General features: G+C 41.1%; 1 long non-coding RNA gene across 2 annotated transcripts in view; it reads left to right on the top strand.

The window, feature by feature from the left end:
- LOC130293948 (uncharacterized) overlaps positions 1 to 22,419 on the top strand; it is a 45,388-nt gene that overhangs the window by 9,031 nt on the left and 13,938 nt on the right. Inside the window, exon 2 of one of the 2 annotated variants that reach the window (XR_008848331.1) lies at positions 1,702 to 1,785. The exons of the other annotated variant lie outside the window; for it this stretch is intronic. This is a non-coding gene — a long non-coding RNA (uncharacterized LOC130293948). The remainder of the gene's footprint in view (positions 1 to 1,701; positions 1,786 to 22,419) is intronic. 2 annotated transcript variants of the gene reach the window in all.

Below are 22,419 nucleotides of genomic sequence, written 5' to 3'. Positions count from 1 at the left end.
TGATATAGGGACAATCTTACAAGCCGTTAAGGCTTTAGAGCAGTTTTGATGCAAAGCAATGATGACTGCATGTGTTTGCTTGAAGGTAACCAAGGTTAAAGGGGTTATCCTGGAATCTAAAAACATTGATCGTTTCTTTCAAAGACCAAAGATAATTATGTGGCATGGCTAAGATATTCCAGGGATTCACGGTCTAATCAGAGTTATTCGCTTTTAGGACCATCATAAAGACTTCTCCTGGCCATCACACGTCTCTGCAGAATCTGCAGCAGAAAAAAAATGTTAGGGTCCTTATTCCAGCACCAATTCAGTTCAATACAAACTCCCCATGTGTATTACGCTGCCCCCATATAGTAGTTATAACTACTATACCTATATAGTTATACCTATATAGTTAGTTAAGAACCCCACACTGACCCCATATGTAACAGAGTGAGAAAAAAAAGCAATACTTCTATGTCACATGGCTCCCCCAAATCTTCAAGGACACTGTGCTTCCCTGACGATCCTCTCCTCTTCTATGAGCGATGAAGGCAGTTTGAGACAGAGATGCTGCCTACATCAGTCCTACTACTTGTGCATTTTAAAGTCACACAGACAGTTAAGAGCTGCGCTCACCTGGGGATCCAGGATGTGTGCCCCAGATCCCTGGGTAGGCCTCTCTTCCTTGTTAGTGATGAGCGGCATAGGCCATATTCGAATTCACGATATTTCGCGAATATATGGACGAATATTCATCCTATGTATGCTATGTTTGTTCTCTTTTTTTTCTATGCGAAAATTTGTAATGAGATTTGCATAGTGCGCATGCGTGATTCTATCTTTCGCCTAAAAGAAGGGAGGGATCAGTGTCCTCTGACTGGATATTGCATATTCGTGAATATTTGCATATTCGCATATATTCGCATATTTGCAAAAAAAATGAATATTTGTCATTACGAATATATATCTCTATAGTCTAAATATTCGCAAAATTGCGAAGTGTCGATATTCACTGTAAAAATTTGCATTTGAATATTTGCGCTCAACACTATTCCTTGTGACACAATATAAATTGTGCTTACAACAACAAATTACCATGCTGTGGATTTGGAATCCACACCACAAGTTAATTTCCAGATATACATACAGTATTTTTTAAATCTCATCCAGTCTGCTACTGTATATGCGGTAGATTTAAAGCATTCGTGTCACTAGGCTTCAGCAGCAGGATTCTTTTACACTTCCTGAGTAATCTTGTAGTCCAAGACATGCTCTAATACTCACACGACCAGATGGATTCCAGATGACCTACGACTTCGGAGTTCAGGGAACCTGTCTTATCACGTGAGTCTCAGAGAAACTCTCAGGCTGCAAGATTACTCAGGAAATTTAAATTGATCCTGCCGCTGAAGCCTAGAGACACTAACCCTTTACAGATCTTCAGCAAATAAGCAATGTGTGACCCACTCAAAGCTTGCCTGTCAATAAAAAAAACAAAAAAAACCCAACTTTGACAAATCCCAGCGACATTTTAATCGGTTGGGGTTTGAGACCTTGGCCAGCAACAAGAATGAGCAGGGAAAGTGCAGCAGCGTACTTCTCTCATAGCTCTGTGTGCATGAGATCTGGACTATCCAATAGGCTTAGAGGACACCCTGTTCCAAATTATTATGCAAATAATACTTAAGTGTCACAAAAATGTTATATGTTGTTTTTCAGTTTAACTCATGGATGGCATTGTGTCTCAGGGCTCTTTGGATCACTGAAAATAATCTAGGACACCTGTGATTATTTGATTGCCAGGTGAGCCCAATATAAAAGGGGTATTCCAGGATTTTTTTTTATTTGACTATGCTACAGGGGCTGTAAAGTTAGTGTACTTCATAATATAGTGTCTGTACCTGTGTGTGACGGTTTCCTCACAATTCTTTTGTGATTTTCACCCCAATATTTATTTTTAAGAGCAAACACAATGACTGTTGTATCAGATTTTTCCAGGTTGAAATGCGGTCGAGACCTGACTCACTAGTCAGCTGATGATAGGGAGCCTGTCTGCTTCAGCGGAGGGATCGCTTGGGGGGAGAGAGAGCAATCTGCAACTAGTGCAACAGCTGTAGGCACCCTGATTGAAAACCACAGGTCTGTTGAATGGATGCAGCTCATTTATGTTTCAATGGGTGGGGTGGCTGATGTGTGGGAGGGAGGAAAATTGAATTTTTGGATTTGTAGGCAAAAAAAAAAAGCTCATACAGGAAATTCCAGTTCACAAAAAGCTAGCCACAGTATCATGATAATCTCTAAGGAAAAATTACTAAAGGTGGGTGTTCCACATTATTAACCCCTTAAGGACCCTTGACGTATGCGTACGTCATGACAACCTGGTACTTAAGGACCCATGATGTACGCGTACGTCATGGAGAATTCCGGCCCCTGCCGCGCACCGGGCAGGGATCGGAAGCGGATGCCTGCTAAAATGCTTCAGCAGGCATCCAGGGCAAACGCCGAGGGGGGCCATGTAGACCCCCCATGTCTGCGATCATCGCAAATCACAAGGGAAATCTGCGGCGATACCGGGCTGATCGGATCTCTGGGACCCGACTGCCCGGTAATTTAGCATGATCCCGGTTGTCACAGACAGCCAGGACCATGCTGAAGGCTAGGAGCGAGGTGGCAAGCCTGCCACCTCCTCCTATCCCCTGCGATCCGTCAGTTAGCTGTCAGACCAATCGCAGGGGGGGGGGGGGGCAGTTACTTCCTCCCACCCTGCCCAGCCCCTGGAAGTCCGAAGAAGACGGGAGGAAGACCGGAGGACGCGGTGGGGGACGGGGGAGTGCTGGGGCCCGGTACTTACCTCGTCCCTGAAGACCCGGATCCCGGCGATGAAGACGGCGGCGACAGGTGAGTTCCTCTTCAGCCGCGATCAGGCCCTTTACAGCAATGCACGTCGCCGTAAAGCGACATGCATTGCTGTAATGGGACCCTGTATACTACAACTCCCAGCATGCCCAGACAGCCCTTGGCATCTGGGCATGCTGGGAGTTGCAGTTTTGCAACATCTGGAGGTCCACAGTTTGGAGACCTCTGTGCCCTTCCAGATGTTGCAAAACTACACGTCCTCAGCATGCCCTTACTGTCCAGGCATGCTGGGAGTTGTAGTTCTGTAACATCTGGCCCTTCAGATGTTGCAGAACTACAACTCCCAGCATGCCTGGACAGTTTTGGCATACTGGGAGTTGTAGTTTTGCAACATCTGGAAGGACACAGATTGGGAACCACTGTATTAGTGGTCTGCAAACTGTAATCCTCCAGATGTTGCAAAACTACAACTCCAAGCATGCTGGGAGTTATAGTTCGGCAACATCTGGCTCTAAAGAGGTTGCTGAACTACTACTTCCAGCATACCTGAGAATGTTTGGGAGTAGTGGTTTTGCAACAACTGGAGGCACACTGGTTGGGAAACATTGTCTGTTTCCTAACTCAGTGTTTCCCAACCCGTGTGCCTCCAGCTGTTGCAAAACTATAACTGCCATGCTGCATGCTGGGAGTTGTAGTTTTGCAACAGCTGGAGCCCCCCCCCCCCCCCCCCTGTGAATGTACAGGGTACATTCACATGGGCAAGGGGCTTACAGTGAGTATCAGGCTGCAAGTTTGCAATGCAAACTGTACCCTAAAAACACTACACTAACACAAAATAAAATAAAAAGTAAAAAAACACTACATATACACATACCCCTACACAGCCCGCCTCCCCAATAAAAATGAAAAACGTCTGGTACGCCACTGTTTCCAAAATGGAGCTTCCAGCTGTTGCAAAACAACAATTCCCAGTATTGCCGGACAGCCGTTGACTGTCCAAGCATGCTGGGAGTTTTGTAACAGCTGGAGGCGCCCTGTTTGGGAATCACTGGCATAGAATACCCCTATGTCCACCCCTATGCAAATCCCTAATTCAGGCCTCAAATGCGCATGGCACTTTGGAGCCCTGTCGTATTTCAAGGGACACATATGGGGTATCGCCGTACTCGGGAGAAATTGCCTAACAAATTTTGGGGGGCTTTTTCTCCTTTAACCCCTTATGAAAAGGTGAAGTTGGGGTCTACACCAGTATGTTAGTGTAAAAAATAAAATTTTTACACTAACATGCTGGTGTTGCCCTATATTTTTCATTTTGACAAGAGGTAAAAGGGAAAAAAGCCCCCCAAAATTTGTAATGCAATTTCTCCCGACTATGGCGATACCCCATATATGGGCGCAAAGTGCTCTGGGGGCGCACAACAAGGCCCAGAAGGGAGAGTGCGCCATGTACATTTGAGGTGATTTGCACAGGGGTGGCTGATTGTTACAGCAGTTTTGACAAATGCAAAAAAAAAAAACACATGTGACCCCATTTCGGAAACTACACCTCTGACGGAATGTAATGAGGGGTGCAGTAAGAATTTACCCCCCACTAGCGTCTGACAGATCTTTGGAACAGTGTGCTGTGCAAATTAAAAATTTCATACAGCCCACTGTTCCAAAGTTCTGACAGACACCAGTGGGGGGTAAATGCTCACTGTACCCCTTGTTACATTCCTCAAGGGGTCTAGTTTCCAAAATGGTATGCCATGTTGGGTTTATTTTGCTGTCCTGGCACCATAGGGGCTTCCTAAATGCGACATGCCCCCCGAGCAAAATTTGCTCTCAGAAAGCCAAATATGACTCCTTCTCTTCTGAGCATTGTAGTTCGCCAGTAGTGCACTTCACGTCAACTTATGGGGTACCTCCATACTCAGAAGAGATGGGGTTACAAATTTTGTGGGGTATTTTCTGCTATTAACCTTGCAAAAATGTGAACTTTGGGGGGGAAACACACATTTTAGTGATTTTTTTTTTTTTTAACGTATGCAAAAGTCGTGAAACCCCTGTGGGGTATTAAGGCTCCCTTTATTCCTTGTTACGTTCCCCGATGGATCTAGTTTCCAAAATGGTATGCCATGTGTTTTTTCTTTGCTGTTCTGGCACCATAGGGGCTTCCTAAATGCAACATGCCCCCCAAAAACATTTCAGAAAAACGTACTCTCCAAAATCCCCTTGTCGCTCCTTCGCTTCTGAGCCCTCTACTGCGCCCGCCGAACACTTTACATAGACATATGAGGTATGTGCTTACTCGAGAGAAATTGGGCTACAAATATAAGTATACATTTTCTCCTTTTACCCCTTGTAAAAATTCAAAAATTGGGTCTACAAGAACATGCGAGTGTAAAAAATGAAGATTGTGAATTTTTTCCTTCACTTTGCTGCTATTCCTGTGAAACACCTAAAGGGTTAAAACACTTACTGAATGTCATTTTGAATACTTTGGGGGTGCAGTTTTTATAATGGGGTCATTTGTGGGATATTTCTAATATGAAGACCCTTCAAATCCACTTCAAACCTGAACTGGTCCCTGAAAAATTGTGAGTTTGGAAATTTTGTGAAAAATTGGAAAATTGCTTCTGAACTTTGAAGCCCTCTGGTTTCTTCCAAAAGTAAAAACTTTTCAATTTTATGATGCAAACATAAAGTGGACATATTGTATATGTGAATAAAAAAAAATGTTGGGGGGGGGGGGGATATCCACTTTCCTCACAAGCAGAGAGCTTCAAAGTTAGAAAAATGCAAAATTTTCTAATTTTTCATAAAATTTTGGGATTTTTCACCAAGAAAGGATGCAAGTATCGACAAAATTTTACCACTATGTTAAAGTAGAATATGTCACAAAAAAAACAATCTTGGAATCAGACTGATAAGTAAAAGCATTCCAGAGTTATTAATGTTTAAAGTGACAATGGTCAGATGTGCAAAAAATGGCCGGGTCCTAAGGTGTAAAATGGCTGGGTCCTTAAGGGGTTAGAGCACCATTTTCAAGCAATATTGGAATATTTAAGCAGTATGGGAAAGATAAAGGACCACTCTGCTGCCAAAAAGAATGAAATAGATCAATGCCTTGGACAAGGTATGAAAATGTTAAATATTTCACGAAAACTTAAGAGTGATCATTGCACTATTAAGCGATTTATGGCTGATTCAGAGCAAAGACGGGTTCTTGCAGATAAAGGCACATTGAGAAAGATTTTTGCCAGATCCATTCATCAGATGAAGAGATCAGCTGCTTAAATACCATTACATAGTAACAAGCAGATATTTGAAGCTGCTGGTGCCTCTGGAGTCCCACGGACATCAAGGTGTAGAGTCCTCCAAAGTCTGGCAACTGTGCATAAACATTCTGTTTGGCCACCCCTAACCAATGCTCACAAGCAGAAACAGCTGCAACAATATGCAGAAAAATACACAAAGACTAATTCTCAAACAGTGCATTTCACTGATGAGTGCCGTGCAACACTGGATGGTCCAGATGGATGGAGTAGTGGATGGTTGGTGGACGGCCACCCTGTTCCAACAAGGCGGCAACGTCAGCAAGGCGGTGGTAGAGTCCTGTTTTGGGCCAGAATCATGGGAAGAGAGCTGGTCAGCCCCTTTAGGGTCCCCAAAGGTGTGAAGATGACCTCTGCAAAGTATGTGGAGTTTCTGACTGACCACTTTCTTCCCTGGTACAGAAGGAAGAACTATGCTTTCCGTAATAAAATCATCTTCATGCGTGACAATACACCATCTCATGCTGCAAAGAATACCTCTGTATCAATGGCTGCTATGGGAATAAAAGGAGATAAAGTCAGGGTGTGGCCTCAATCCTATTGAGAACCTTTGGAGCATCCCCAAACAAAAGATCTATGAGGGTGGGAGGCAGTTTACATCCAAACAGCAGCTCTGGGAGGATATTCTGACATCATGCAAACAAATTCAAGCAAAAATTGTCCAAGAACTTACAAGTTCAATGGATGCTAGACTTGTGAAGCTTATATCAAATAAGGGGTCCTATGTTAAAATGTAATGTGACCTGTTAAAATGTTTAAAAAGTTAAAGATGTTGTTAAAAGTTTGATTGAAATAGCTTTTGATTTCAGTAAATATGCTGCGAACACAACAAATGACAATTTTCAGTTCTTTACAACCTATAAAGTGTTTTGAAACTTACTGTAATATTTTGGAACAGTGCATTGTAAGATTTTTATGTTTAAAAAAAATATGGTTATCATTACGAGGTTTTTTCAATAACATTTGAATTGTACTCTTAATAGTTGATAACATGAGAATTATGCTGACTGTTATTTACATCTATTATTTAGGTAAATGAGAAAAATATCATTTCTATAATAGTTTGGAACAGGGTGTACATGTCCATGTACGTCACATAACACAGAGCTGGGAGAGAGACTGCTAAATCTCCCTTCTCCTTCTTGTGATTGGACTTGGTCAGACCCCAACTGATACAAAGTTTTCATATGTCTCTACCACATATCAAAAGTCTTTTTTTTTTTTTTTTAACCTCTTCAGGACATAGGGCGTATGGATACGCCCTGAATCCCGAGTCCTTAAGGACCGAGGGCGTATCCATACGCCCGTGGGAATTCCGGCCCCCACCGCTAGCCGGTTGGGGACCGGAGCCGGATGCCTGCTGAAATCGTTCAGCAGGCATCCCGGCATATCGCCCAGGGGGGTCATTATGCCCCCCCATATCGGCGATCGCCGCAGATCGCTGGACAATTCAGTCCAGCGATCTGCGGCGATTCCGGGTCAATCGGGTCTCCAGTGACCCGGTGACCCGGAATTACTGGCTGTTCGGGGTCGTCTCTGACGGCCCCGAACAGCCAGAGCCTGCAGGGGTGAGGTGGCACTGGTGCCACATCACGATCGCCCTGATTCGTCGGCCGGATTACCGGCCGACCAATCAGGGCGCCTGCTGCGGGTGTCACTCCCGCACCCGCTCCGCCCCTCTTCCGGAGGACGTGAGCGGGTGCGGGACGTGCACCCCGGGTGCTGGGGACCCCGATCCCCGGCGTCCCTGTTGGGATCGGGGCCCCAGGAGCAGCTGCGGCGGCGGGACTGACCTGCAGCGTCTGGATCGTTGGAGGTGAGTGACAGCCTCCTGCTGTTGCTTAGCAACAGCTCCCAGCATGCAAAAAGGGCATGCTGGGAGCTGTAGTTATGCAACAGCAGGAGGCAGACCACCACAACTCCCAGCATTCCCTTATGGGCATGCTGGGACTTATGGTTTTGCAACAGCTGGAGGCACATTCTTTCTATGGAAAAGTGTACCTTCAGCTGTTGTCTAACTACAACTCCCAGCTTGCACAAACAGCTAAAGTGCATGCTGGGAGTTGTAGTGGTGCATCTGCTGGTTGCATAACTACAACTCCCAGCATGCCCGTTGGCTGTCGGTGACTGCTGAGAGTTGTAGTTTTGCAACAGCTGAAGGCACACTGGTTGTGAAACTCAGAGTTTTTTTTAACCTAACTCAGTGTTTCACGACCGGTGTGCCTCCAGCTGTTGCAAACTACAACTCTCAGCAGTCACCGTACACCATGCACCGTACATGCTGGGAGTTGTAGTTTTGCAACAGCTGGAGGCACACTGGTTGTGAAACACTGAGTTAGGTCACAAACTCAGTGATACATAACCAGTGTGCCTACAGTTGTTGCAAAACTACAACTCTCAGCAGTCACCGACAGCCAACGGGCATGCTGGGAGTTGTAGTTATGCAACAGCTGGATGTCCCCCCCCAATGTGAACGTACAGGGTACACTCACATGGGCGGAGGATTACAGTAAGTATCTGGCTGCAAGTTTGAGCTGCCGCAAACTTTCTGCTGCAGCTCAAACTGCCAGCGAGAAACTACTGTGAACCCCCGACCATGTGACTGTACCCTAAAATCACTACACTACACTACCACAAAAAATAAAATAAAAAGTAAAAAAAACACTACATATACACATACCCCTACACAGCCCCCCTCCCCTCCCCAATAAAAATGAAAAACGTCTGGTACGCCACTGTTTCCAGAACGGAGCCTCCAGCTGTTGCAAAACAACTCCCAGTATTGTCGGACAGCCGTTGACTGTCCAGGCATGCTGGGAGTTTTGCAACAGCTGGAGGCACCCTGTTTGGGAATCACTGGCGTAGAATACCCCTATGTCCCACCCCTATGCAATCCCTAATTTAGGCCTCAAATGCGCATGGCGCTCTCACTTTGGAGCCCTGTCGTATTTCAAGGCAACAGTTTAGGGTCACATATGGGGTATCGCCGTACTCGGGAGAAATTGTGTTACAAATTTTGGGGGGTATTTTCTGCTTTTACCCTTTTTAAAAATGTAAAATTTTTGGGAAAACAAGCATTTTAGGTTAAAAAAAAAATTTTTTTTTACATGTGCAAAAGTCGTGAAACACCTGTGGGGTATAAAGGTTCACTTAACCCCTTGTTACGTTCCCCGAGGGGTCTAGTTTCCAAAATGGTATGCCATGTGGGTTTTTTTTTGCTATCCTGGCACCATTGGCGCTTCTTAAATGCGGCATGCCCCCAGAGCAAAATTTGCGTTCAAAAAGCCAAATGTGACTCCTTCTCTTCTGAGACCTGTAGTGCGCCAGCAGAGCACTTTTCACCCCCATATGGGGTGTTTTCTGAATCGGGAGAAATTGGGCTTCAAATTTTTAGGGGTATTTTCTGCTATTACCCTTTTTAAAAATAAAAGTTTTTTGGGAAACCAAGCATTTTAGGTAAAATTTTTTTTTTTTTTTTACATTTGCAAAAGTCGTGAAACACCTGTGGGGTATTAAGGTTCACTTTATCCCATGTTACATTCCCCGAGGGGTCTAGTTTCCAAAATGGTATGCCACGTGTTTTTTTTTTTTTGCTGTTCTGGCACCATAAGGGCTTCCTAAAGGTAACATGCCCCCCAAAAACCATTTCAGAAAAACGTACTCTCCAAAATCCCCTTGTCGCTCCTTCCCTTCTGAGCCCTCTACTGCGCCCGCCGAACACTTTACATAGACATATGAAGTATGTGCTTACTCGAGAGAAATTGGGCTACAAATACAAGTAAAAATTTTGTCCTTTTACCCCTTGTAAAAATTCAAAAATTGGGTCTACAAGAACATGTGAGTGTAAAAAATGAAGATTGTGAATTTTCTCCTTCACTTTGCTGCTATTCGTGTGAAACACCTAAAGGGTTAAAACGTTGACTGAATGTCATTTTGAATACTTTGGGGGGTGTAGTTTTTATAATGGGGTCATTTATGGGGTATTTCTAATATGAAGACCCTTCAAATCCACTTCAAACCTGAACTGGTCCCTGAAAAATACTGAGTTTGAAAATTTTGTGAAAAATCGGAAAATTGCTGCTGACCGTTGAAGCCCTCTGGTGTCTTCCAAAAGTAAAAACACGTCAATTTTATGATGCAAACATAAAGTAGACATATTGTATATGTGAACCAAAAAAAATGTATTCGTAATATCCATTTTCCTTACAAGCAGAAAGCTTCAAAGTTAGAAAAATGCTAAATTTTCAAATTTTTCATCAAATTTACGGATTTTTCACCAAGAAAGGATGCAAGTATCGACAAAAATTTACCACTATGTTAAAGTAGAATATGTCACGAAAAAACAGTCTCGGAATCAGAATGATAACTAAAAGCATTCCAGAGTTATTAATGTTTAAAGTGACAGTGGTCAGATGTGCAAAAAACGCTCCGGTCCTTAAGGCCAAAATGGGCTCCGTCCTGAAGGGGTTAAAGCTCTTGGGGACCAAGGGCGTACCCTCATCCTGCTCCCCTTCTATGAAGTGAGGTCACGACCTGACCCTGCGTCATAGCGGGTTGGTCCCGGCAGCTATATGCCGCCGGGTCCCGTGTCTAATGCCAGACATCACCAATCACGGTGATGCCTGGCATTAACCTATTACACACTGTGATCAAAGTTGATTGCGACGTCTAAAATAAAGAAAATACAGTCCTTCACCTGTCTCCTCCTTGTTCGATCTGTGCCTCCATGCTCCAGGAAGCCTCAGCAGCAGGGCTGGTGCAAGTATTTTTGTCACCCTAGGCAAAACCTAATTTGGACACCCGCCCCTTGGCCGCACCCCTTTTTGTGCACTATACTGTTATTAATTAAAATCTACTATACAAAGATCAATATTATCATATACAGTGACCTTACAGAAGTAGATACCAGTTCCACATAGGCTTCACGGGCAGTATAAGTAATTACAGCTACATGTAGGGACTCACAAGTGTAGACTTCTCTGATCTGAGTCAGTCACCTATTTTGATTACCTCATCTGGCCCAGACAATCATTAATTCTCCAGCATTGACTGTTCTTTGCGGAATCTGCAGGACAAACATTTTATTCTCCTCCTTCTACCACAATCCCCACCTCTATACAAACTATCTCTGTGTATTGCTCCACACAGCAATAGTGCCCACTTTGTTACCTCTCACATTACCCCCATATATAGCAGGCTCCTTACATATTCCTCACATTGACACCTCGCATACATTTCTCACGTATATCTTACATTTCTCTCATGTTCATTAAATTGCCCCTATATTCCTAGCATACATCGCCCCCATATTCCTTGCAGTAATTGCCCCATATTCCTTGCATACATTGCCCCCACATTCCTGATATAAGTTGCCCCCAAATTCCTCATATACATTTCCCCCACATTCATTTTATACATTGTCCCCAGATTCCTTATATAAATTGCCCCAAGATTCCTTATATACATTGCCCCCAGAGTCCTTATATACATTGTCTCCAGATACCTTATATAATTTGCCCCCAGATTCTTTATAAACATTGTCCCAGATTCCTTATATAATTTGCCCTCAGATTCTTTATATAAATTTCCACCTAGATTCCTTTTATACATTTCCCCCAGATTCCTTATATAATTTGCCCCCAGATTCCTTGTATATATTGCCCCCATATTCCACATATGCATTGCCCCCATATTTCTCATATATATTGTCTACATATTCTACATATACATTGCCCTTTCCTATTACTAACACAAATTTCACCATATGCAAGCCCCATTAAAAAATAAAAAAGACCACTCACCGTTTCCCTGAAACCCCATGCACTCCTCTCTCCGTGGCGCCTATTCTTTCTGTGCATGCAGCATCACACACGCTGCGAACACAGAAAGTCCAGTCCGCATTGACAGGATGGAGCTACGCAGCTCCATCCTGTTGCTGCCGCACGCAGCGTACTTTGAACTTTGTGTGTGTCTTAAAGACGCACACAAAGTTTAAAGTGGCGCTTGCTTAGAGCATATGGGACGTGAGTCCTGGATCCCTGAGCGGTGCCCGCATGTACTGGGCGCTCTAGGCTGGCGCCTACCTTGCCTAATGGTGGCGCCAGCCCTGCTCAGCAGCCTGGAACAATCAAGCACAGATAACACTGATCAATGCTACTTTAACCGCATGTTCAATGGCGTATACGTAAAAAAATAGTCCAGAATTGCGTATTTTTGTTCACTTTGTTTACCTTAAAAAATTGATAAAAAGTGATAAAGTCATATCAAAACCAAAATGGTACCAATAAAAACTACAGATCACAGCGCAAAAAATAACCCTTATACAGCCCCGTATACGGAAAAATTATAGGGGTCAGAAAAAGTTAAAAAATTTTAAAAGAAGCAAAACAAAACCTATATAAGTTGGGTATCTCTTTAATCATATAGGCCTACAGAATAAATATAAGGTGTCATTTTAACAAAAAAAGTGCACTTCATAAAATCAGAATCCCCCAAAATATCCAAAATTGCGTTTTTTTTTTTTTAAATTTTACCTCACAAATATTTTTTTGCCTACGGTTTCGTCATAGATTTTGTGATAAAATGATTGATGGTATTAAAAATTTAAATTGGTGGTGCAAAAAACAAGCCCTCATATGGGTCTGTAAGTGGAAAATTGAAAGCGTTGGGATATTTAGAAGAGGAGAAGAAACAAAAGAAAGTGCAAAATTGAAAAATTGCCCGGTCCTCAAGGGGTTAATGACAGTGCCCAATTACTTTTCTTCTTAAAACATTAAAAATAACATACATAGACAAGATAGATAAATTCACTCTAACACAATTTTCAGTACACACAGACATATACACAATTTAGAACAAATAAAAACTTACATACAGACACCACATATACATTACACTAACCTCTGTTAGATCTGTCATGCACTCTCCTGTCTTGGCAGATGGATCGCTCTCCCTCCATGCCAGGACATCTGTAGAGGGGTCAGGTCAGGAGGAGATATAGTATTCCAGCTGATGGGTGGCATTCTGTGTCCTCCATTCCTCTGTAGCTGTATGGGGTAAGGTGGCCGAGCTCCCCTGACATAGCCTGTCCCCAGCCCTCTTCCAAGTTCACAGTCAGATGTGCTCTGAAGCTCTGGACACGAAGATTCGGGGGAACTGTCCTTTGAATTTGGGTCCCGAGCCTGAATGCCTTTATGCTTAGTGGTGCCCCTGATTCAAGCTATATCATAGCCTTATTAAATAATGTATGTTTTCCCTATTTAGACATAGAAATATGGTAGCACTGCGGGAGATATAATATCCCAATAAAATTCTGAATGTATTGTATTCAGAACATTCTATAACATGTTCATAATAGGGGTCATATTCAGAACACTTTTACATAAAAAATTTTGTATTTGGTACAAAACAGTTTCCATCAGATATTCAAAGTGTTTTACATGAGAATGATCCAAGGTTTACACTAGTCTCACACCAGTTTAGCAAAAGGGGGCGTGGTTATGTAAACTTCATGATTTTCATTATATTTTCATAGGCGTGCGAGTCCATTTTACATCAAAAATTACACATTAGCTCTTTGCTAGAGTATAAATCACAGAAATGGTTTTATTTATTTTTGATTTGTTTTTTTATTTCTTTTTTTTTTTTTTTTTGGGGGGGGAAGGTGTTATTTAATCAATTATTGTAATATAAATATTAATATTAGCAAATGTTAATTTTTTTTTTTTTTCCCATGGTCACTGCACCTGCACTCGCATTTAACCCCTGGACATGTTTTATTCATACAGTAATGGCTTATATGGGCACTAGTAATCACGGAAGAATTTTCTGGGATGTACAATTTGACAACAAAAATGGCAATTTTGGTGCCAAACATGGCAAAAAAAAATCCATATCTCGGCAAAAATTTTTTTTCAATTTTGGCACAAATAAACATTTTAAAAAAGTGCCATGAAAACTAACTCTCACATATTTATTATATTTTTAAATCAGCACAAGAGACCTTTAAAATGCGAGGATGAAAAAAAGAGTGGATTAATATCGCTATAACAGAAATGACTGTAGTTTTGAATATTTCCCTCAATGTTTGTGTTTTGGTAGAACTTCGACTGGTGTTAGAATGGCAAGTGGGTTCAGATGGCAACTATCCCACATGGAAAGTGTGCGTGTGTGTGTGTGTGTGTGTATGTGGGGGGGGGGGGGGGGGTTACTGAAGATGATTACTAAGGAAGAATTTTGAAGAAGAAACACTATAGTAAAGTATTTATTAGACTTAAATCATAATTTTCTAAACATTCTAAACTGCCAACTGATAGCTGGCTACAATGTGTAAACTGCCCTTGCCGGCCTGTTAGATTGGGTTCACGTATGTCCGGCATCCGGCATAGGTGAACTCAGCCTAGTGTTTCTGGACGGCGGACAGAGGAACGCAGCAAGCTGTCCAGTGTCCTCCGGCGTGTCCAACCATCCGGCGTCAAAATTGACACGCTGGGTGATTGTAAACTGTCCCATTCAAATGAATGGGATCAGTTCTAGGATCAGTTTCCCTCCGGTGCATGCCAGAGGGAAACTATGTCGGACGCCCAATATATGTGAACCCAGCCTTAGTTGTCCTCTCACTCTTGTCTTCTTGGTGCACATTCTGCTATCACCGTCCTCACCAGTGGGGAGCATTTTAATTCCTTATTGTCTCAAGCCCAAAGTATCTGCATTCTGTTCTTTCAGCCAAGATTCCCTCAGCTTCTCTCTCTGTAGCTCTACACTAGAGACAGCCTCTCATGTTTCGCACTGTCATTTTTAACACTGCCTAAGGGTATGTTCACACTAAGGAATTGGAGAGGAATTTACTCGACTAATTCCGCTCGCTTATTCCTCTCCAATTCAATCAGCAGTGAAAGACCCAATAGAGTTTAACTGTATTTCTGCTTCTCAGTTCAAACTGAGGAATTTCCGCAAGCGGAATGCCAACACTGAATTCCATTCCGCATGAAAAATTAACATGTTCTTTCTTCATGCAGAATCCGCATCTTTGTCTAGAAATCAATGAAATTTTTTTTAGCCCGACGCTGTTCCGCGTAGAATTCACACAGAATTTGCGTGGAATTCGTGCAGAATTTGTGCAGAATTCATGTGGAAATTCCCAGCAAAAAAAAGTTAATTCTGCGCAGAATTCCACATCAATTCCACGCCAATTCCGTGGAAAAAAAATGGAAGTTCCACTACGGAATTTTTAAGCGACAATTGCTCACCAATTCCTCAGTGTGAACATACCCTTGGAGCTCCAAATCCTTGTATACAGCGATATGGTTAACTGTGTGTACTTTTACCTAAATTGTTAGATGGACAGGAACTTTATTGCAGAAAGAGGTGTAAATGTTAGGCCCAGGAAGTGAAATTAGAAGCATTATATTCACACCCATGAACCTGATTCATGCCCCCACAGCCTACGTATCACACCCCTAAAAATACTATTCACACACCTTTTAGTGATAAAGTTCCAATCTATCTGACAATTCAGTGAAAAGTACAAATAGTCAGACGAATCTTAAAACCTTTCGGAACAGGGGGAAGGGGCAAAAAAGCATTAACACCATTAGAATCAAAACACAAAGACTACAATGTAATATAAAAATTGGAGCCTGCCCTCACTCACCATGCATTAACTTCCTCCCTGAGTATACTGTACTGTGCTGGGTCTCTTCATCCAATCACTGCAGGTTGCTATGTAATCCTCTCCTCTCTGTGTTCTCCTCTCCCCTCTATCTGACAGGACATTAGTGAACACAGAGGAGTGCTAGTCCTGCCCTCATTTCCTGGACTTTGTTCATGCCTATGCTTCAGCTGAGACAAAGACGATGCTGCAGCCTGACAGGATTATGCTCTGGATCATTGGGAATCCTTATGAAGAAGAAAAAGAAAATAAAAACAGATTTTTTATGAATTATATGAGAAGGGTAAATGTTTTGCCAAGATGTTCAACATATAAAATTCTTTTTGATTTTGACATTACCCATTTAAAGTGTAGTGTAGTGAGACGTTAGTCCTTTGTTGTTTTTTTCTTTTTGTCTTTTTGTATTCCTCTGCAGCACTGAACAGTGGGAGGACTAGTGTGACACTAGTGTTGTGCTCAGCAACTTTTACCTAATAAGTTTCCCAACTGCTGTTCCTTTTACACTTTCACATAATGCAGTCTCACAGACACAGAAAGAAACTGCAGCTGCATGCCCCTCATTCCTGTCTTTTTATTGTACTACTGTAGATTTTTTTTTTTTTTTTTGTGACGGAGGTGCAGAAAAGGAAAGTAATTTTTCTCTTTATAGCAGAGACCCTCTAAATGATCACATCTTTTTTTTCATGTCTTATTCAACAGTTTCTCTTGAATTTACATATACTTTTATGTGTTGATTAAAGTGAAGGCTAATTGTTGTTAATTTTTAGAAAATGTCAAAGGAAAAGTTTTCCTATTTTCCTCTAATGGGATTAGCACCTGCTTTTGGCTAGAAATATGGGGGATGTAAGGCTTTGATCACATTGGTGTTTTTAACTATCCATTGGGATTCTGGTATTTTTGTCGGCAAGAATAATGTTGCCTGCAGCACTTTTCTTGCCGTTAAAAAATACCTCTAATAGAAACCTGATGAACTCTTTTACTCTTTTATAAGTCAATAGGATCTGTTAGAATTTTATTAAATTCAATTGAAATGGATCTGACATTCTTGTCATAGTTCTGTTATGAACAAAACCTGGAAGAAAAAATAAGGAAATTAGGCTGTGTGAATGTATTCAAAGTAAAATGTATCACTACTGATACACTATTCTATGAATGTATGAGGCCGTGTAAATGTATCCAAAATAAAATGTAAAATGGATATTGTATAAAGAAAGACCAGCTGAAATGGAACCACAACTCAAAGACCTGGAAGAAACTATAGCCACAGTTAAACAAACCAAATTTAATAGGGACTTCTGTGATTATACAACCAATTCTGTGTACACATGGGACAAAAACCGTCACAATCAAAAAACAAAATCAATCCTCAAAAAACATGGTAATGTGAACAGTGACTATAATAAGGAGAGGAAGTCTGTTAATTTCAGTTCATCGGATTTGGACGTAACCCACAATTATATTAATTATTCTGAAAATGACCAAAATGATCCGGCTCACCGTCCACCGTAGGCATAAAAAAAACGAGGAGCGTTTTTCCAAGAGGGACCAAAAAACAAAGACCAGGAAAAATCCCATAAAAAAATGAACAGCCAAAGAAAACGCAGACACCATAGAGGAGGACGAAAGCATCGGACGAACACAGTCAAGCCAAAACAAGAAGTGGAAAATGAAAGTAATGTTACATCACCTGTAGTCAACATGTCAGCTACCATTCTCTCTAAGGCACAGTTAAATGTACTTTTAAAAGGACTCAACTTCGTGCCCAAACAATCATTCAACATTTATGACACCATAAAAGATGTAAACCTATTTGTCAGAGCACTTACCATAAAGAATTTTTTTTTTGCCATCAATAACACAGAAAAACCTGATGACCTCATCAGTGTTGGACCATAATAACAAACATAATAATAAATAGTGATGAGCAGCAGGGGCCATATTCGAATTTGCGATATTTCACAAATATATTGATGATTATTCGTCCTATGCTCGCAAAATTTACATATTCGATATTCACTTTTTTTCCATGCAAAAATTTGCATGTGAAAAAAAAGTGAATATTCGTCATTTCGAATATATAACTCTATATTCTAAATATTTGCGAAATCACGAAGTGCCAATACTCGTGACAAAAATTAGCATTACCAATATTTGTGCTCAACACTAATAGCAAACACCGACGTAAGTGTTTGCTGGCACTGCCTATTGGAGAATTGTGCTATTTTACACAGGATGTAATTGTTGTACTGCATCCCTATTGGCACAAGTTGTTACAAGTAACGCTGATAGGTTTGTTATTATGGTCCAAAGCTGATGAGGTCATAGGGGTGTCTATAAATACCCCCCTCCACGATTTTGACACTGCCATTGCCACTGTTTGCCTCTTGAGAATGCCGTTGTAATGGCGAAACATGTTGAGGCTGGCGCTATAGTGTGTTATTTTAAACATTATTCAGTGGGTCAATAGGTATCGGCAGTACCTTGTATTCTATATTGGAGTAGTATCTCCCTGATACATACAGTTCATTGGTCCCACTGGAATAATCATTTAATAATCTTTTCTCGGTTCATTTTATCACATGGTCAATAAAAGTTATATTTTAGGGGTATATTAATAGGGGTATTATACCCCCGGCTACAGCCCTGGGGTTCAGTCAGTTGTCATCATATAAAATGCGGACAAGAAGGGATGCGTAGTTGCTCTGGACATTCTACTGTACGAAAAAATACTGTTGAATATGGTCAATGATCCGTGAACAAACAGGCAAATTCCTTAAAAAATAAGTTAATCAAGTTACTGGAGGAGGGTGTAATATAAGGTTTATTGTTGCAACAACAACATGATTTTTTGTGCCAATCTCATCCTGTTTGTCCTGTTTTCCATGCCCTCCCTAAAACACATAAGCATTGCTTTCCACCCCCTCTCTGCCCTATAGTGGCGGGGATAGGGTCTTTACTAGAAAGGTTCTTGGATTCATTCACTTGGTATGGCATACAGTAGGGTTTATTGAAGATACTAAATCGCTATTAAATACAGTAAACAGATTATCATGGCATGAAAATTATTTTTTTATCTTACGATGTATCACTGTATTCATGCATTCCACATAACAAAGCTATAATAGCAATTGAATATCATTTAAGTAAATACAGTGTATTCTGTTCTGATCTATGTACAGTGGGGCAAAAAGTATTCAGTCAACCACCAATTGTGCAAGTTCTCCCACTTAAAAAGATGAGAGAGGTCTGTAATTTTAATCATAGTTATAACTCAACTATGAGAGACATAAAGAGAAAAATAAAAATCCATAAAATCACATTCTCTGATTTTTAAAGAATTTATTTGCAAATTTTGGTGGAAAATAAGTATTTGGTCACCTACAAACAAGCAACATTTCTGGCTCTCACAGACCTGTAACTTATTCGTTAAGAATCTCCTCTGTCCTTCACTCATTACCTGTATTAATGGCACCTGTTTGAACTTGTTATCAGTATAAAAGACACCTGTACACAACCTCAAACAGTCACACTCCAACTCCACTATGGCTAAGACCAAAGAGCTGTCAAAGGACACCAGAAACAAAATTGTAGACATGCACCAGGCTATGAAGACTGAATCTGCAATAAGCAAGCAGCTTGGTGTGAAGAAATCATCTGTGGGAGCAATTATTAGAATATGGAAGACATACAAAACCACTGATAATCTCCCTCGATCTGGTGCTACACGCAAGATCTCACCCCTTGGTGTCAAAATTATCACAAGTACGGTGAGAAAAAATCCCAGAATCACACGGGGGACCTAGTGAATGACCTGCAAAAAGCTGGGACCAAAGTAAGAAAGACTACCATCAGTAACACACTGCGCCGCCAGGGACTCAAATCATGCAGTGCCAAATGTGTCCCCCTGCTTAAGCCAGTACATGTCTGGGCACATCTCTAGTTTGCTAGAGGGCATTTGGATGACCCAGAAGAGGTTTGGGAGAATGTAATATGGTTAGATGAATCCAAAGTAGAACTTTTTGGTAAAAACTCAACTCGTCGTGTTTGGAGGATAAAGACTGCTGAGTTTCATCCAAAGAACACCATACCTACTGTAAACCATGGGGGTGGAAACATCATGCTTTGGGGCTATTTTTCTGCTAAGGGCCAGGACGACTGATCCGTGTAAAGGAAAGTATGAATGTAGAATTCGATTTGGCCGATTCGCTGAAAAAATTCAGTTCAGTTTGAATTTATTTGCGGTGAATCGCTATAAAAATGGCTATTTCTGGGCTACAGAGAGCCTCAATAGGGGGTGTAAAACACTTTGCCTTGTCGTAACACGCATAGGGAGTGTGCTGTGTTAGTGAAATAATACTGTTATTCAGTATGACATGCAGATTACAGGTATCGCTATTAGAATCATTGCAGCAGAGTGTCTGGATGTGGCAGCAGGGTCGGGAGACCATGTGGCGTCACAATTGAAGAGATGAAAGAGATTTTTTTGTACTTAAATTTTCATTTAAATTAATTTTAATTTATTAAAAACATTTTTTATCCTTTTTTGAGGACCCATTCTGGTAAGCATCGAGCTGGTGGTCCACCGCGAGGCGACCTACCACCTGTCCCAGCCCCTGCCTCTAAGTGCACCCCCAAGTGTCCACTTGAAAAGGGAGGGACTGCAGTACCAGTAACTTGGACAGGAGCACATTCAGCTTCTGCACCATTGGATAAGGGGGCACATACTGCTAGAAGTTGCTGCAGTGAAAAAGCTTGTACTTGTATCTTGAAATTGAGTTGTCGGTCCTCCGCGAAGAGAACTACCACCTGTTCCAGCACTTGCCTCTCCGTGCTCCCCTACCCTACCCCGACTGTGAAACTACGAATGTTTAATTTAATCAGTTATGGTTCATGATTTGTATTATGTTTGTATTATGTTTATTGATACACAGGTCTTTATAACTGTGATTTGTAATTCTTGGTCAACTGCGTTTTAACACACAGTGTGCATAACATGTTATTGCATGTGATATAATTTTTTTCAACTTGTTCAAAAACTACAACTATTATAGCTGCAGGATACAGTAATAATTTTTGTGCCATATGCGTGTGGTCTGACAGTGTTCATACGTTTTCTTATGAAATCTTTACATCAGTTTTTTTTGCTTCTGTTGAACTGTGCGTATATCCAGCTGAATTTTCTGTTGGATACATGCCTACTTGAGAGACATATGCATACTATGGCACATTGTCAGGTTAAAGTCTGTTTATTTCTGTTTATACTGTCATATTACTATTTAACCCGGTGATACTTACCTGTACAATTACGTCATATGTTCCATCCCCGAAACTTTCGTCAGTAGAAGGCGTTCCGTCACTTGCAAGCCTTTCTTTGTTCATTACTCAGAGTATATAAAAGGTGCATGTAGCATTTAGTACTGTGCCATGATTAAGAACCAGATGGTTCAAAACGTGTTCGTTTCTGCTATGCTTTTAACTCACTCACCTTGGATATTATCATTTTAATCATGTGAAATACATTTTGGACTTTTAATATTTTTTGGGAGCTGGAGTTTTTGCTCAATGTTCTAAATAAAATGTATCACTACTGATAGACTATTGGATGAATGTATGAGGCCATGTGAACATACCTAAAATAAAGTTGTATAAGATCAGTGTGTGCAGTGTTATATCCCCTATGGGAGCTATAACACTACAAAAAAAAGTGTAAAAAAAAAGTTAATAAATGTCATTTAACCCTTTTCCTAATAAATGTAAATAAAAATAAATATAAACATATGTGGTATCGCCGCGTGCGTAAATGTCCGAACTATAAAAATATATCAATAATTAAACCACATGGTCAATAGCGTATGCAAAAAAAATTCCAAAGTCCAAAATAAAGTATTTTTGGTCACTTTTTATATCATGAAAAAATGAATTAAAAATGATCAAAATGTCCAATCAATACAAAAATTCTAAATATTCATTTTTCGCAAGTATGGAAATACCCCATGTGTGGACGTCAAGTGCTTTGCTGGCGCACTACAATGCTCAGAAGAGAAGGAGTCACATTTGGCTTTTGGAAAGCAAATTTTGCTGAAATGGTTTTTGGGGGCATGTCACATTTAAGAAGCCCTATGGTGCCAAAACAGCAAAAAAACAAAACAACATGGCACACTATTTTGGAAACTACACCCCTGAAGGCACGTAACAAGGGGTACAGTGAGCCTTAACACCCCACAGGTGTTTGACGACTTTTCGTTAAAGTCGAATGTGTAAATTATAAAAAATGTTCACAAAAATGCAGTTTTTCTCCAAATTTGAAATTTTTGCAAGGGGTAATAGGAGAAAATGCCCAACAAAATTTGTAACCCCATATGTGGATGTAAAGTGCTCTGCGGGCGCACTACAGTGATCAGCAGAGAAGGGCTTTTTTCCCTTGTGAAAATGAAACATTTTGGGTAACACCAGAATTTTTGTGATTTTTTATTTTTATTTTTCATATCCAACTTTAACGAAAAATTGTCAAACACCTGTGGGGTGTTAAGGATCACTATATCCCTTGTTACATTCCATGAGGGGTGTAGTTTCCAAATTGGGGTCACATGTGGG

This window comes from Hyla sarda, chromosome 10 (assembly GCF_029499605.1).
Source record: "Hyla sarda isolate aHylSar1 chromosome 10, aHylSar1.hap1, whole genome shotgun sequence".
Lineage (NCBI taxonomy): Eukaryota > Metazoa > Chordata > Amphibia > Anura > Hylidae > Hyla > Hyla sarda.
Note: the sequence above shows the minus strand (reverse complement) of the source record. Positions and strands in the feature narration are given on the sequence as shown.